At 43.2% G+C, this 17,118-nt stretch overlaps 1 long non-coding RNA gene across 3 annotated transcripts in view; it reads right to left on the bottom strand.

The window, feature by feature from the left end:
• Window positions 1–17,118, bottom strand: part of LOC113600974 (uncharacterized) — a 138,049-nt gene that overhangs the window by 58,378 nt on the left and 62,553 nt on the right. The window lies entirely within an intron of this gene.

Raw genomic sequence — 17,118 nt, forward strand, 5'->3', positions numbered from 1 at the left:
GCTTGCAAAGACAGGTTTCTGCTGCTGAGAATATTAAGCACTTCCTGCAAAGGCTGGAAGCTAAGCAGGACTTTCACAGGAGGGAAAAAACAACAGTGACCTCGTCAAATGGAGTGGGGAGGCTCGAGGCAGGAAATCGAAGGTACTGTCAGAACAGCTCGAGGGAGAAAGAGGGGGTGACTGCAGAGGAAAGAGAGACTATTTAGATTTTTACCACTTGGGACCCTCTCCCCAATTTAACTTCTGGACTAAATTTTAAAAACAGCCGAGTAGTAAAAGCCCTGCTCTCTGTGAACTCTGGCCCCTCTGCCTGTTTGGGATGTCACAGAGAAAGGCTGCACATTGTGCAGCTGCCCCAAGGGGATGTCCAGCGGCCCAGGTGGGGTGATTGACTGCGGGAAGCCCCAGGGGCCCGCCTGCCCACCACCCTCCCTGCACCTGCGCTGTGAATAAACAGAGGCCTGCCTTCTGCAGGGGCCCCTTCCTGACCTCCCCCAGCCCTTCCCCTCAGGCCTTGCCCCGTGGGCCCTCATACTTGAAAATTAACCACAGGCTTAAAGAGAAAGAGAAGATGGCTATGGGAGCCCAAAACAGGCAAGTGGAAATACCTGATGAACAGACGAGAGACAGAGTCCTAATAAAACAGGCAGCTCTGTATGCTACTTTTAGCATCTCCTGCCTCTTAAATATCAACGTTATGTCCTTGCTGCAGTGCATATAACAATATTGCTAAAATGCCGGGTGCTTAACCGCACTTTTGTTTTTTATGTTCATTTCAATAGCTGGAAGTTATTTCAGTACAAGTCTCACTGGTCATGAAGCATTTATTTCAAATACCTGTCTTTTTTTTTTCCCTTTTTTTGAAATACGATAAATGGTCCTCAGTGACTGATATATACGTAATACGCACGGACAACCAATATAGTTTGCCCTTTAATGACTTTCACAGAAGGCAAATGAGGACAAGAGCATTTTCATAAAACGAAGCACAGGCACGCGTGCATACAACACAAGCAACATGTGCTTTGTGTCCTCACACACTTGTGCGTTTTGACTGAGACAAACAAATATTTGTGTTCAAAACTAAAATCATTCCGTTCGTTATGTACTGTTGGAAGTAGCCACCGTTATAATAGACACAAAAATTCAAAACAAAATCCTTTAAGTGCTGAATTGAAAATGTTCAGAGTTTTCTATCAATTTCCTGATTCTCCTAAGATGTGAGTTATAGGGATAGCTGTTCAGCTATGTCTTTTTCTTGTTTTCCTTTTTATAAAAAATTGGAATACATTATGCAAGACACAGAATAAAAACACATAGGCTGAAGGAAAATTGTTTGTGGAGGGAGAGAATAAATAAATGAATGAATATACAAGTAAATAAACCTCATAGCAAAGCCACTACAAGTAAAGTCAAAAGACAAAAGCAATCTAGGGGAAAAAATGCAAATGACATCAGAAAAGGCTTGGTTTTTTTTTTTTTAATATATAAAGAGCTCCAACAAATCACTAAGAAAACCTCCAACAAGCCAATGTTAAAAAGGAGCAAAACAGATGAACAATTCACAGAGAGGGAACTAAATACGGTCCTTCAAAGTATGAAAAGATGCTTACTGTCATTCAAATAAAAATAAATTAAAAAGAATTTTGTATTGGGGGAAGATGTGGAAATAGGTTGAGGGGGATGAAAAGATAAACAACCTTTATGGAGAACAATTTAACCTCAATACATCAAAACTGCAAATGCGTTTGCCTTTTGACCCAGCGATCACAATTCCTGGAATAGATCTTATATATGTTATTTTACACATGCAAAACGACATATGTACAAAGTTATTTACTACAACACTCTAATAGCAAAAAGTATTTTAAAAATCCAAATGGTGGTCAACAGGGGACTAGTTAAACAAATTATGGTATAGCTACACAGTTCTTTATCTGAAACCCTGGGGTTTGAGGCGGTTTGCATGTCAGAATCTTGTGAAATTTCGAAAGCTAATGCAGTGGATGTACCATATATTATGTAACATTCTAGAGTGTTCTGGGGCAATACTCGGTAATCAAATAGATTAATATTTCTGCAGGAAAAAATATGAATAGTCATACCAAGTGGGAGAAATACAACTCCCCTCAGTCCAAGTCATATTTCGCCACCAAATGAGTTTGTCGCAAACTTAAGAAAATTTTTGGTTTTCAGAGATTTTTTTAAGCTAGGAATTACAGATAAGAGGTTGTAGGCATGTCTATCCATACAACAGAATACCATAGAGCTAGAAATAAAATATAGTTTCTGCGCTAAATAATCTCCAATATATACTAAATTTAAAAAAAAGACATAACCCTTTGGGTACAAAAGGGGGGGAAATATTAAGGAATACATGTACATGCTCATGTAGGCCAAAGATGGGTCTGAAAAGAGTACATCTGCTTCTGGAGAGAGGAGTAGGAGGAGTCTAGGAACTATGGTAGGAGGCAGACTTTCCACTGTATATGCTTGCATAGCTGTCCTATGTAAATATATTACCTATTCAGAAAAAATAATACACAATTACAGGTTTAATTGCTAAACAAAATGTGTGTATGGATTACCAGCCGTTGATCAGGCTTTATCCTCACATGTAAGTTCTGAGAAACTCAGAGCACCTTGCAATGAATACCATCTACGGGCCAGGTGCTAAGCTGGGTGCACTGCTCAGATTATAGCTAGTCATGTGAGGTAGGCATTAGTATCCCCATTAAAATTTCTTTTTAATATTTACTTATTTTTGAAGGAGAGAGAGACAGAGTGTGAGTGGGGGCGGGAGATGCAGAGAGAAAGAGGGAGATACAGAATCTGAAGCAGGCTCCAGGCTCTGAGTTGTCAGCACAGAGCCCCACGCGGGTCTCGAACCCACAAACTGCGAGATCATGACCTGAGCCGAAGTCGGACGCTCAACTGACTGAGCCACCCAGGCACCCCAGTATCCCCATTTTGGAGATGAGGAAACCAAGGTTCAAGTCAAACCACACAGTAGTAAGTGGTAGATCTATATTCATACCCAAGGTGCATGACCCTGAGTTCTATAGCACAAAAGAACATTGGAAAATGAGAACTAGGTGATTACCTACTGAGAACACGTGTGGAAGTTATGACCAGATGATGATTCTTTTCTTGAACACAATTCCTGGAACATTTAAGATTCTTCTCTGTTCTGATTCCTCTGAGCAGTGTTCATGACATAAAAACAACAAAGCCTGCAGACAAGGAGTCTGTGCCCTGATTAAGGGCTGGGGAGGTGAACTCTTCCATCATAAAGAGCTGAAGCCCTGTGGGGCCCATTATGGACATGTCTGCCCACAACAGACAAGCAGTCTGGTCCAAGAATGCTTTGTCTTCTTCCTCAGATTGCTCATGAGCACTGGCTGGGGAGGGAGAGGCAGGAAAGTGTATTTTTGACTGAGTATTTTTGTCTCCTCAAAACTCACATGTTGGAATCCAAATCCCCAATGTGATGATATATGGAGATGGAGTCTTTGAAAGGTAATTAGGTTGAGATTAGGTCATGAGGGTGAACCCCTCATGACGTGATTAGTGCCTTCTTAAGAAAAGACATGAGAGGGGCACCTGGGTGGCTCAGTCGGTTAAGCGTCCGACTTCGGCTCCGGTCATGATCTCGCGGTCTGTGAGTTCAAGCCCCACGCCAGGCTCTGTGCTGACAGCTCAGAGCCTGGAGCCTGTTTCCGATTCTATGTCTCCCTCTTTCTCTGACCCTCCCCCGTTCATGCTCTCTCTCTCTCTGTCTCAAAAATAAATAAATGTTAAAAAAAAAAAAGACAAGACATGAGAAAGCCTGGTTCCTCTCCCCACTTTCCATCATGTGAGGATGTAAGTAGATGGCCTTCTGAAAACCAGGAAGCAGATCTCACCAGACACCAGTCCTCTGGGCACCTTGGTTTTGGACGTCCCAGCTTCCAGAACTGGGAGAAATAAATACGTGTTCATTAAGCCACTCAGTCTACAGTAATTTGTTATGATAGCTTCAGCTATCTCTAGCTCTGGAAAGACTCACCTTTTGGTCTCAAGTACTGTATATCTGAAAGTACAGTTTGAAATTCATCAAAATTGACAAATACTAATTAGATTTATCTTTTCAGTCATTAGTCCCTTTGTTCCATCATTGAGAAAAACAAAGTAGGACAGTGCATACTTGTTCTTAGGAGCAAATACACCAATCCCACTGAGGTGGGACAGACTGATGGATTTGGGGTTGGCTCCAAAACATACAGAGTCTCTCCCTTCCCAGAACCCCCACAGGCTACACATCTCCCAGTCTTATGTCCCCACCTACCAGGGACAGGAGCTAGAGGGGAATCTCTGAATTAAGCTGACCTTTAGCCAAAGACTCCAGAAGAATTCAGAAAGAAGTGGTGGGTTCTAACAACTGACATAGACTTTGAAGCTGAACTTGTAGAGTGACCAACCGCCAGTGTTTTTGCCCTGGGACTGTCTTGTTTTTGCACTGAAGGTTCCACAACCCATCAGGACTGGACGAATCGGGATGATTTGTCACCCTGCCTAGGTTTCAAACCCAGCTCCACCGCTTTTTAGCTATGAGACCTTGAGCAAATATCTGAACGACTCTTTGTGAGTTTCTCCATGCGTAAGACGGGGAGAATAATAGCACCCGATCCACAGGTTAGATGAGTATTTATAAGTGCTGGGAACAGTACTTGGTAAGAGCTGTATGAGTATTTGTCAAACAAAAGAAATTACGTCAAGCTTCGTGGAGTCTTATTGTGGCTGTTTACAACCAATGTGCGCAGCAGGGCACTGAGTGCTCTTAAGCTGCATGACTGCATTGGTGGAGACGGAAGCGTGAGGCTACAAGTATCTTTCACCAGGACAGCTATTCAGTGAGTCAACAGGCTACAAAACCAAAGCAAGAGACCAGCATTTCCTTTATCTCCACATCCTCTCCCGCCCTTGTCATTTCTCCGTTTTTCATGTCAGCCATTCTGACAGGTGTAAAGTTATGTCCCATACGTCGTTGAGGCAAAGCTGGTGCCATGACTGTGAGAGACAGTATGGAGATTCCTCAGAAGTTCGAAAATAGGATTACCCTATGATCTAGTAATTCCACCACTGGGTATTTACCCAAAGAAAATAAAAAACGCTAATTCGAAAAGGTATATGCACCCCTATGCTTACTTCAGCATTATTTATAATAGCCCAGATATGAAAGCAACCCAAGTGTCCATCAATAGATGAATAGGTAAAGATGTGGTGTGTGTGTGTGTATATATATATATATATATATATATAGAGAGAGAGAGAGAGAGAGAGAGAGATAAAGATAGATAGATAGATAGATAGATAGATAGATAGATAGATAGATAGATACCAGCATTTCTTTTGTCCCACCTCAGCCCACCCTTCTGATCCTTGCTGGTTCAAACCTCCTGCCCTAACTGATGGGCACACAATCAGCTCACGATAAATACTAAATGAAGGTGTAAATGTTTCTTACACAGGCCTATCCAGGGTGGCTCCAAGGAGTTTGTATCTTTGCTTTCTCCAGCTTATTTGCAAAGGAGTATAGCTAATGCTAAGGTTTCGGGCATACGGCTTACCTATGATGAGATTTCCTGATACTGTAAAATGAAGTAACTGCAGAGAAGAGAGAAGGGTCCTCTTCTTTGGCAGTTATTTACGGTTCTGATCTGTGGGTAGCCTGAACACAGAAATGCACGCATCAGTCATAAATCGGTCAGCGCTCCGGACACCTGAAGCCTTGAGAGCCTGTGGCGCGGCTTGGCAGGCTGCTTCTGCAGAGAAGTTTGCACAGTCGTCCACATGCACACACTCAGCCACTTCCATGCCCGCCTGGGCAAAACCGTCTGCATTCTGGAGACCCGCCAGGACACGTGGGTCTGCCTGCCTGCTGGGTTCCACCCCAGCTGAGTCCTGAGTCAATGGTGGGGCCGGTGGCAGAACCACAGACCTCAAGATGTGCAGGCAAGCTTTGCAGACGTCTCCACTCCTGCACTGCTTAACCAGCAGCATATGTTTTTTTGGCTAAAAGGTGTTTAAATGAAATCATTTTTTCCATATTACTTTGAAAAGTTTATTTCATCAGCATGAAAATGTTTAATAATATTATTTGGGGGGGGGTTAAAAAAATAAATCATCATTTTGAAGATGTTTCTTTTTTATTCACTCAGGGAAAAGAACACAGTGATATTTAATCCTTTCCTTAAACGATGCAAGTGACTCCGACTTTAGATGAACAGTACTTTGGGAATCAAACAGCACAAATGTCTGTGCCAAAACAGAGAAGGAAGATTTGTTCCCTACAGACCGGTACTGGTGTAAGGTGACTGCTTGGGTTTGGTTTGAGTGATGATTGTAATAAAATAGAGCAGGCCCCCTACCCAGTCAGCTTTGCAAGGTCACTCGTGTGCCACTAGGAGAGTACGTGCCAAGGCCAGTATCCCAAGGCTGGAAGATTCTGGAACTGTAACAGCTGTTTCCCCAGAGAGCCACATTCCATCGAGGGGGCAAACGCTTCAATGGAGAAGCTCCAGGGATCTCTAGAAGGCTGGGCTGGGGGATTCAGCATCTAGCCTCCCCTTTCATTCAGCAGAAAGCACTCCCCTCTGATCATTCTCACCCTGAGCAATAAAATCAGACTGCCCCAAGCTGCTATCCCAAGCAGAATTACTCCTAGCATGTGCCCTAGTAAGCTGAGGACAAAGAATGCAAAGGAAGGCCTGCCTAGTGTAATAGGTCTAGACACTTCAGTTATATAGCATGCTAACAAACGATTAAACGGGTCTACTCCTCTATCTTAATAGATAAACCTGGAAGGCTTCCCGCACATTTAGAATTTACTCCTCAGAGCTCAGCACTGGAACTTGGAGGCTTAGGGAAAGCTGGACCCTATCACCCAGCTCCTGGCCTGTGACACATCCTCCTGCCCTTTCCTCCCCTGGTTCTGTCCAACAACACAGAGGGCTGACATCCCAGCCCTCACCTCTAAGCTCTGTCCTCACTGCCCACACAGCCCCCCATTGGCCACTGCTCAATGCCAGACACGTTTGCACACAGACCCTGGAAGGGGGCTTGGGCTATTGAGTAGTCATCCAGGGTCCTGGGTCGCAACTATCTAGAGCAACCTAGAAGAGGCAGTGTAAGTTCTGAGTGGTCACAGGGGCAGGGGCAGGCAGAGGGGAGCTGAGAGGAAGTCTCTTAAAAGCAGGACCCACATCTGGCCTCAAACCCAGGTAATCAGCACTGAAGAGAAGACAGACAGAAAACACCAGCAAAGGGCACAACAGGGCGATGCCTGGTCAGGACTGCTGAGCTCTCAGATTCAGGGGCAACTTGTGTTTCCCTGAGCTGGAGGGAGGTAGCGAGAGGAGAGGAAAGGACACTAAAAGGTCTCAGTGATGCTTTGCTCAAGGGGTGTGAATGAAAGAAGACAAGCATTTAACTTTAACAGGATGAATCAGGGTCGACTATTTGGGACTTGGCATGGGCTGAAAATGGTGGATCAAATTTTTATCTCTGGAGATATGCCCTGTCTCTCACAAACGCGATGTCAAAGAAAGGTCAGACATTAAAGTAACCACAAGGAACCTAAAAATATGTTCTTCATAGCTGTAGAACTTTGAAGAGCTTTTCTTTTTAAATGAAGGGGAGGGGGGCGGGTCTTAATCAAGTCTCCTTTCGAAGTCCTAATGGTTTTCAGGTTTTCTCAAGACCTTTCTATAAAACCAAAAGACACAGATGAATTTAAAAAACAATTTTTTTAAGCACATATGGGAGAAAAATAGGATCCAAAGCCTGAGGTTTGGTGAAAGAAAGAAATCAAGAACAGAGTAGCAGAACAGAAGTCTGTGTGTTGATGAGAGCAAATGAGGCACCGAATGAACATAAGGCAGAGAGGTGATCTCATGCATAGCCTCTTGAGACTGTATGTATGATGCAAGCACTGTATTTAGTCAACACTTTGTTCCAAGAGACTCAATCTTCCTCTACCTACATTAAATCCTATCCATATTCTATAAGGCAACTTGTATTTCTTCACACCCCTTCCCTTTCTGTGAGAATCACAAAACCCTATCTTCTCTTCTCTGTATCCTTAATCTTGTCCCCACAGCCCAAAAGGCCACGTGGTGGGGACAGATTACTTTAAGAATGAGGTACCTCCAGACTTGGGCGTAGGGATTACAGACTATGAAAAGAAACTCAATGGCCAAGAATTGAGAGAAGAGGCCAAAATTACTTTTGCCACCAGTGAGAAATTTTAGATTTCAAAAGATTTAATAACTTGTCCTAAAGCAAGAGTGGAAGCCAGAAGGAGACTGCAGACTCCCAGGTACTGATCCCTGCTCCAGGCATCGGGGTCCAAGCACAGCCCCATTACCATTATCCCTGCACAGGGTAGAGCCCCAAAGCATAAGAAGATGATAATACACAGAGGAAATTTGAAGAGCAGCATGAAAATAATTATGGGTTGGAAGGATTTACTCCAAAGGCTTAAATGTATATAACCTGGCCAAGCGATCACATCGCTATAAGGAAATACGATAGTGGTGGATAAAGAAACAAGCATCCAAAGGGCATAAACAAAGCCTTAGACTACTCCATGGGAGACATAAATTCAGTGATGTGATGGAAAATATAGGCTCACTATGGGAGGGGGGGGTAGAATTACTATATTGGGAAGATCTATTAATCTGTTGACAGTTTCTCAAAGAAAGTGATGGCAGCCTGCTAATTTGCCTCATTTGAAACCAGTCTGTATGAGGAACTGGAAAATCTATCTCAGGGAGCAGTACTGAGCAGTAGGCGAGGGATGAGTTGCCCTCATAAATCTTGTTCATTTTTCATCTTGACGATTTTTCTCTCCTGTTTCCTCTCATTCTCTTTTCCATTCTCTTGCCAAGCCCCCCTCAGATCTGTGAAATCCTCTTCTATGGAAAACTTTCTAGGCTAAGGGAAGCGGGGGCGGGGGGTGTGCTAACCAATGGCTTGGGATTATGAGCAGGGTCAGCAGATGGTCTGCATAACCCAGACCCTTCAAAGCTAACAAAGGGGTTTTCATCTCAGGTTACCTTCTTCTGCAGACCTGAGTTGTCTGCACCTCTGCTGTTTGGTACCCCAGGAATAGACCTTAAAGATGTCGACTTTTAAATCAGGAGTTCAGATCCCAGTTCAAACGGCTGACATGGTCTGGGTGAGCTAAGAGACTTTTTCAGCTCTGGTCGGAAGACTCAGCAACAGTCTCTCACACCTTTACAGCAGGAGTGTGGCAATGTCCCTAATGCTTTTTCAAGGGCTTTCATTTTTATCCAAATAGCCTCCAGTGTTGCCAAGTCAAAGGAAAGGTGTCGCTATCGTCCAAACTATAAGTGAGCAGTATAGTCTTATGTGAATCCAATTGAAAGAAAATTTTGCTGGAAGGTCCAAATAGCAAACCACTTTTTTCCAGATGTCAGAAAGCTTGAGGTCTGTGTGAAGAGAAATGCAGCATTCTGGACTTTTTATCTGGTGTGTCTATGGAAGGACATGGATGAAAGGCTGGTAAAGCAAATGTGTGCTTCAACGGCTGCCACTTTGTGCTGTGAGGGCGCCCCAACGGCCCCTGAGTTAGTATTTCAGAAATACACTCTGTGAGAGGCAAAACTGTCCTGGGAAAAACAGGACTTGGCCCCTCGCTTTTATTTACTAAAATAAAGATTGCAGAAATAGATAGGGATGGAGAAATGGTCTTGAAATATGTTCCTTGTTATAACCCTGTTGCCAGCACTTAAATAAAAGGGGGGTTTCAAGAAGAAAAATCCCTTCTCAGAGTCCCAGGGGAGCAATCCGGTCTTTGGGATCCCTGCCGACACAGCTGATGCAGACTCAAAACGTCGGCCGGGATGAGATGCTCTGTGGCTAAAAGGAGAACCAAATCCTTCAAGTGAGAAGGAGTCCCACTACGTGAAAGCAAACCACATGAGGCTCTGCTGGTGACACCTCCCCAAGAACCTAGCCTATCTCCCTACACTCAGGAAGCACCTAACAAATAATAAAACCCAAAGAATGAATTCGAGTTTTTAGAGCATAAAATATTAACCTACAAAAGCCACAAGCTGACACAAGGTTTGTTCTCTGGAGCACGTAAAGGGCGCAGCTGGCCTCCCCACCCTCCTTCACCTGCGTTCCTTACTCACTGCTTCTTTCTTGAGTCCATGTTCTCGGCTTGTCTCCTGTAATTCCTCCCCAACCTGTTTAGCAGGCCCAATGGGTGCCCTCCATCAGAGAGTAAGTTCTGCTCTGTTCCTTCCAAGTAGGCAGATGTGCTTGCCATCCTTCTGGGGTTCTAAGTCCTCTAACACCCGAGGGGTACGTTGTTCTTTGGTAAGTATACCAGCCTCCAGGAGACCCGGCGTACTCTGTGATTTGTCTGGAGTTTCATGGGGAGCTTGGGTGCTCAGTACCCCTTCTGGCTCTAAATTCTGCTCCTGAACTCCCTCTCTTTCTCAGCTGTTTCTCACCTCTGGAGTGGCTGCCCCTTTTCTGCATACATGACCCTATGCCGGGCATCCTCCCGATTCCATCTATCCTTGAAGGAGCAGACTTCTACCGAAGGCTGGGGTTTGTGAAGTCAGGCGAGCAATTACGTATGCAGAACAGCACAGAGAACAATTTAAAATTAGACACCAGATTGCCTCGGTTGAAATTCCAGCACTGTTGTTTAACAGCTGTCTGACCTTGGGCACGTCACTTAACCTCTTCATGCCTCCGTTTCTCATTTGGAAATTGGGAATAAAAATAGTACCTATTTCAGAGGGCTGTGGTGAGGATTAAGCAGGTAAATACATGTAAAGTACTAGAATAGTGTCTGGCATATGGTTAATTTTCTCTAAGTGTTGCTGTCATTTCGTTTATTTCACCTGGTACCTTCCTGACCACACGCCTACTGTTTAACTATTGAAGGGTCTGAACAAAAATAAAAGTTTATCCTCTACGGAGAATTTGTCCACTAATCTTGAGACACATTTCTGCTTTCTAGATGGTTAGCCACAAACTTCTAGGAACTGGAAGAAGTGCACACTATTGGCAGAACGATCATGCTCGTTCAATATCTGCTATTCAACAGGCATTTATTATGCACCATATTAATTTTCTAGGGCTGCTGTAACGAAGGACGTCAAACTAGGTGGTTTAGAATGACATAAATTTATTGCTCCACCAGTCAAGAAGCCAAAGTCTGAAATCAAGATGTAGACAAGGCCACGCTCCCTGTTGAAGATGCTAGGGAAGGATGTGTTCCAGGCCTTTCTCTCTGCTTCTGTCAGTTGCAAGCACTCCTTGGCTTGCAGATAGCTGTCTTTTTCCTGTGTCTCTTCACATCTTCCCTCTGTGCATGTCTCTTTTTGTCTAAATTTCCCCTTCGTGTACAGGCACATCTTGGATTAGGGCCCACCCTAGTGACCTCATCTTAACGTGATCATCTGAAAAGATCCTGTCTCCAGATTAGGCCATGTTCATAGGTACTGAGGGTGAATACTCCAGCATCCATAGTGGGGACACAATTTAAGCCAGAACATGCATCTAGTATATTCCAGATCATCTAGGTACTGCAAACATAACCATGAAAAAAAAAAAAAAAAAAGAGTTTCTGCTCTCATGGAGTTTATACTCTGCTTGGAGGAAATAAGAAATATAAAAAGTGTCAGGTAATGAATGGTGCCATGAAGAAGAATCAACAATGCTGAGGGACTGAGCATCATGGAGAGTTGGTGTTGCTGTTTTATATTTGTGATCAGGAAAGACCACTCTGATAAGCTGACCTCCAACAAGAACCTGAAAAGTGAGGGATGAGTTATGGGGACACATCAGGAAGAAAGCTCCAGGCAGAAGGACAAGAGGTTCAATGCCTTGAGGAAACAATGCCTGGCTTCTCAGGACATAGCCTGGAGGCTAGTGTGGCAGAAGAGAAGGTAGTGGGGAGAGTGGCCAGAGGAAATGGGGTCAGGATAGGATGGGGGCTGAGGGCGTGGCACACAGGGTCTGATCAAGAGCCATGGTAAGTTTCCCCTGGCTACTACACTGAGTTCTACGGTGTCGGAGTCCATTCAAAGTGGCATCATAAAATGCCACTGAGTAGGTGGCTTATAAACAACAGAAATTTGTCACAGTTCTGGAAGGGTAATGTCCGAGATCAGGGCGCCACTGTGGCTAGGTGAGGGTCCTCTTGTGGGTCACAGAACTGCTCATTGTGTCCTCACATTATGGAAGGGGAGAGGAGCTCTTTATAGCTTCTTTTTTTTTTTTTTATGTTTATTAATTTCTGAGAGAGAGACAGAGCATGAGTGGAGGAGAAGCAGAGAGAGACGGAGACACAGAATCTGAAGCAGGCTTCAGGCTCTGAGCTCATGACCTGAGCCAAAGTCAGACACTTAACTGAATGAGCCACCCACGCGCCCCTCGATAGTTTCTTTTATAAGGGAATTAATCCCATACATGAGGGCTTCACCCTCATGACCTCATCACTTCCCAAAGACCCCACCCTCTTAACACTATCACTTTGGGGGTTAGGATTTCAACATAGGATTTGGGGGTTGGACACACATATTCAGACCCCTAGCAGATGGGAAGTCTCGGGAGTGCTTAAGGCAGAGGAAGCAAATCTGACCTACATTTTAGAAGGCATCCTTCGAGCTTCTCAGTGAAGAGACTGGTAGCTGGTCAGGGGTAGGGGCAAGTGTAGCAGCCATGACCTTTACACGGAGAACTGGGTATTCTTCAACCCCTCAGGCTCATGCAGGGAGGTAAGAACAGTTAAGCATCCCTTGCCCCTTCTAGAAACAGAATCCCTACTTCTTGTGGGACACCTACTCATGTGGGACACCTACTTCTTGTGGGACACCTACTCCCCCCCACCCCCAGCCACATGGGTAGCCATGTTTCTAATCCTGACCAGTTAGAGGACTGCTTGGCCAGGGCTCCAATGTCCACAGATGAGTGAGTCTGGACCAAGGAGAAGCTGGACCAACCCCTACCTAGGATGATTGTGTCTGATCCATGGGCTTGCTGAGCTATAGGCAGAGAGCCTGGGGGCATGTTTACCAGTTATAGCTGTCTAAGAGATAAGGAAGCGAATAAGCCCTTCCCTTGAGCCTTCACTATGAGCACCTTCTAAAAGCTACATATAGAGAAATCATTAAACCCTCACAACCACTGTATGAAGTGTCTGATATTATTACATCATTTTAGACATGAGGAATGAGGCATGAAGAAGTTATAAAAACCTCCCTAAGACTGTAATGCTAGGAAGTAGGACAGCCTCGATTCAAACCAATGACCTTTGGTTCTAAGAGCCTGAATTCTTAAACCCCATTCTAGATGAGGGAGGATCTCAGGACTGCAAGGGGAGAAAGGGCCTTAAAGATGATTTAGTCCAGTGGGTTTTCAACTCTAGCAAACTCAATGTTCTTTTTGATGACAAATATTTTCTAACATCTCATCTAGTATTCTAAAATGAACTCCATAGACAATATAGTTTACCTGCACAAATAATTGTTACATAATTAACACCGTTCTGTAATTATAATATAGAGTAAAACTAAAAGCAAATAGTTTATAATTTAAAAAGACATGTATGGGGCGCCTGGGTGGCTGAGTCATATATACATATATACAGTCATATGTAGGAATTGGTCACATGCACATGGAGGCCAAGAAATCCCACAATCTGCCAACCACAAGGTGGAGAATCAGAAAAGCTGGTGGTTAATTCAGTCCTGATTCAAAGGCCTGTGAATCCAGGACTGGGGTGTAAGTCACAGCCTGTGTCCAAAAGCCTAAGAACCAGTTGCACCAACATCCCAGGGCAGGAGAAAATGGATGTCTCAGCTCCAGCAGAGAAAGTGAACTTGCCCTCCTTCCACCTTCTGTTCAGGCCCTCAAGGTAAGATGATGCTAAGTAGCATTGGTGAGAGTGGTTTTCTTTACTCACTTTACTCAGTAAACTTTACTCAGGTTACTCAATTCAAATGCTAATCTCTCCCAGAAACATGTCTTACAAATGCATCCAGGAATAATGTTTCACCAGATATCCGGGCATCCTTTAGCCCAGTCAAGTTAACACATAAAACTAACCGTCACACAGGCTCACGTTACAGCTGAATGAAAGCCATAATTGCAAGCACTTTCAAAAATTAGCTTTCAATATGTTATATGCAGAATTACTGCAAAATCAAACTAATGAAGACTGAAACACCAGGTTCATTATTACCATTGGTGATGCCATTTTCCAAAACAATGAACAATTCTTGGTAAAGGGCTGAATGAAACAAGGCACTATCTTCTCTCAGTATGCACAGTGGGACCAGTCTTGGTAAAGTCTTACATTTACTAAAACTCAAGGAAGTATTTGTGTGTGTTTGTGTACATACAGTCAGGTTTAGGTTCTACATTTAGATAATTTAACATATTTGAGTTTGATTCTAAGCTTGGATAACTATAAACAGGGTTTTCCACCTACATGAATGTCCAAGCTAGTAGCAAGTTGTGTGGGTATGAGATCATTCTTCGTCGTGCAGGACATCTCAGGGAATAGCAGGTCACTTAACATTGCTGGCCTCCACCGCAAGCCACTAGTTCACCCCAACTGCTGCAACAACCAAAAACACCCCCTAAACTTCCAAAACCCACCACAGAGGGTACTGCCCCATTTGGGAACCAATGGTCTAGTCCAAACACACACTTCTGGTTCTTAAACCTCCCCTATAACATCCTAAGCACACACTCAATATACTTGTTGAATGAATAAAAATATGAATGAAGGAAAGTGTGGAACTGTTGAATACTAAAAACTCTGGAGAGTAATTAATTATCAGTAAACAAATTCTTTTTATAGGCATAGAAAGTTTCCTTGAGGCAACCATGCACATATGATATTTGTCTGTCTTTTTATGGATTCTTAAACTACTCAACTATTTCTTGAATTTGGAGAAGTTTTAAGTTGCTTAGAGAACTACTAATGAGTTATAGTTACATAACTAAACTCTGAGGGAACCTTATATACTCTTGTCTTCTGCCTCTTTATTTTCAATCTTAAGGGCAAAGCCCTAAGTCCTTACCTTATATTATAGAAACGTGCTGGTCTCCAGAATTCACATCGCCCAACAGTAATGAAAATCACCTGTCCCTCTTCTAATGCTCTACAAGAGCTCTCAATTGCCTTCTGCACAATATTAAAACTCTAGTTAAAGGCTTTGATGCCTTCCACGGATGAATTCTTCTCACTATAAGCCCCGGCTTCTACTCTCTGCCCTACTCCAGCAACATTGGCCACTCCTCTGCGTCTCTGTCCTCATGGAAAAGTCTCACTCCTTCCCACTTGCAAATCACTGCTTTGAGAATAGCTCAGCTAATGCTATTCACACAGACAGTTCTCAAAACTGATCATGCATTAGAATCACCTGAAGATTTTCAAAAATCTTCTTAGCAGGATCAACCCAGGACCTACTACACCATAATCTTTCAGGGGTTGGAACCGAGACACAAATATTTTAAAACTTTCAGAGGTTCCCAGTATTCATCCAGGTTTGAGAACCACTACCCTGAGGTCGCACACTACACCTGTATTTTATTAAGCTTGGATTCTATCTGTTGCACCTGCAAATGGTTTCCTGGCATGGACTTATTCTCTCCCTCTTCAGAAAGACGGAAAGCTCTCAAGACCTCTGAACCTTAAATCACTTGGGTATCTTGTCCAAATGTGAATTTTGATTCAGGGGTCTGGTGTGGGTGCCTAAGATTCTGCATTCCCAATAAGCTCTGAAGTGTCCCAAAATACGCTACCAGAATACAACCACATATGTGTAATATATGTGTCATTACATGTACGTGTGATAGGTGTGCAATTAGCATACATATGTGGAATTACATATATGTGTTGTAGTCCTATCTATGTTATGTAACATAACAATTACTCTCAAGATAAGAATTTTAAGGCATGAAGAAAGGGAGGCCTATTCCTTAATTGGTTCTCTGAGAAGATGATTGGAGCTGTTACTAGGGTAGGTGGCACCTGGGACAAATATTTTTTACTGTGCCTATACCTAAAAAAATAATTTGATTAAAAATATATTACACCAAACAGAAACCACAGTGAGATACCACTTCACACCCATTAGGATGGCTATAATCAGAATTAATGTAAAACAGCAAGTGTTGGTGAGGGTATAAAAGAAGTTCGAACCCTCATACTCTGCTGGTATGAATATAAGATGATGCAGCTGCTTGGAAAACTCCCCTCAAGTGATTCTACATCCAGTTACTATATGAGCCAGCAATTCCACTCCTAGGTATATACCCAAAAGAACTGAAAACAAAACCTATACACAAGTGTTCGTAGCAGCACTATTCACAGCAGCCAAAAGGTGGAAACGACCCAAACGTCAACTGATGAATGGATAAACCAAATGTGCTATAGCCATACCACAAAGTATTATTCAGCCACATGAAGGAATGAAGCACCGATCCATGATACAACATGGTGGAACCTCAAAAACATGCTAAACGAAAGAAGCCAAACGCAAAAGACCATATATTGTATGATTCCATTTATACGAAGTATCAAGAATAGGGAATCCGTATAGAGAAAGATTAATGGTTGCTAGAAACTGGAAAAAAAAAAGGAAATGGGAGTCATTTCTTAGTGGATACAGGGCTTCCTTTCGGTGTGATAAAAGTATCTTGTAAGTAGATAGAGGTGGTGGTTGTATAACATTGTGAAAGTACTAAGTGCCGCTGAATTGTGCAGTTTATTCTCTTAATTTTTTATTTGAGTATAGTTGACACACAACATTACATTAGTTTCAGGTGCACAACTAGTGATTCAACAACTCTATATGTGATGCTGTGCTCACCACCAGTGCAACTACTGTCTGTCACCATCCATCACTATTACTCTGTCATTGACTGTGTTCCCTGTGCCGTGTCTTTCATCCCTGTGACTTACTCCTTCTGTAACTGAAAGCCTGTATCTCCCACTCGCCTTCACCCATTTTGCCCATCCTCCCACCCCTGAACAGTATACTTGAAAAGGATTAATTTTATGTTACATGAATTTAA

This window comes from Acinonyx jubatus, chromosome A1 (genome assembly GCF_027475565.1).
Source record: "Acinonyx jubatus isolate Ajub_Pintada_27869175 chromosome A1, VMU_Ajub_asm_v1.0, whole genome shotgun sequence".
In the NCBI taxonomy this organism is placed as follows: Eukaryota; Metazoa; Chordata; class Mammalia; order Carnivora; family Felidae; genus Acinonyx; species Acinonyx jubatus.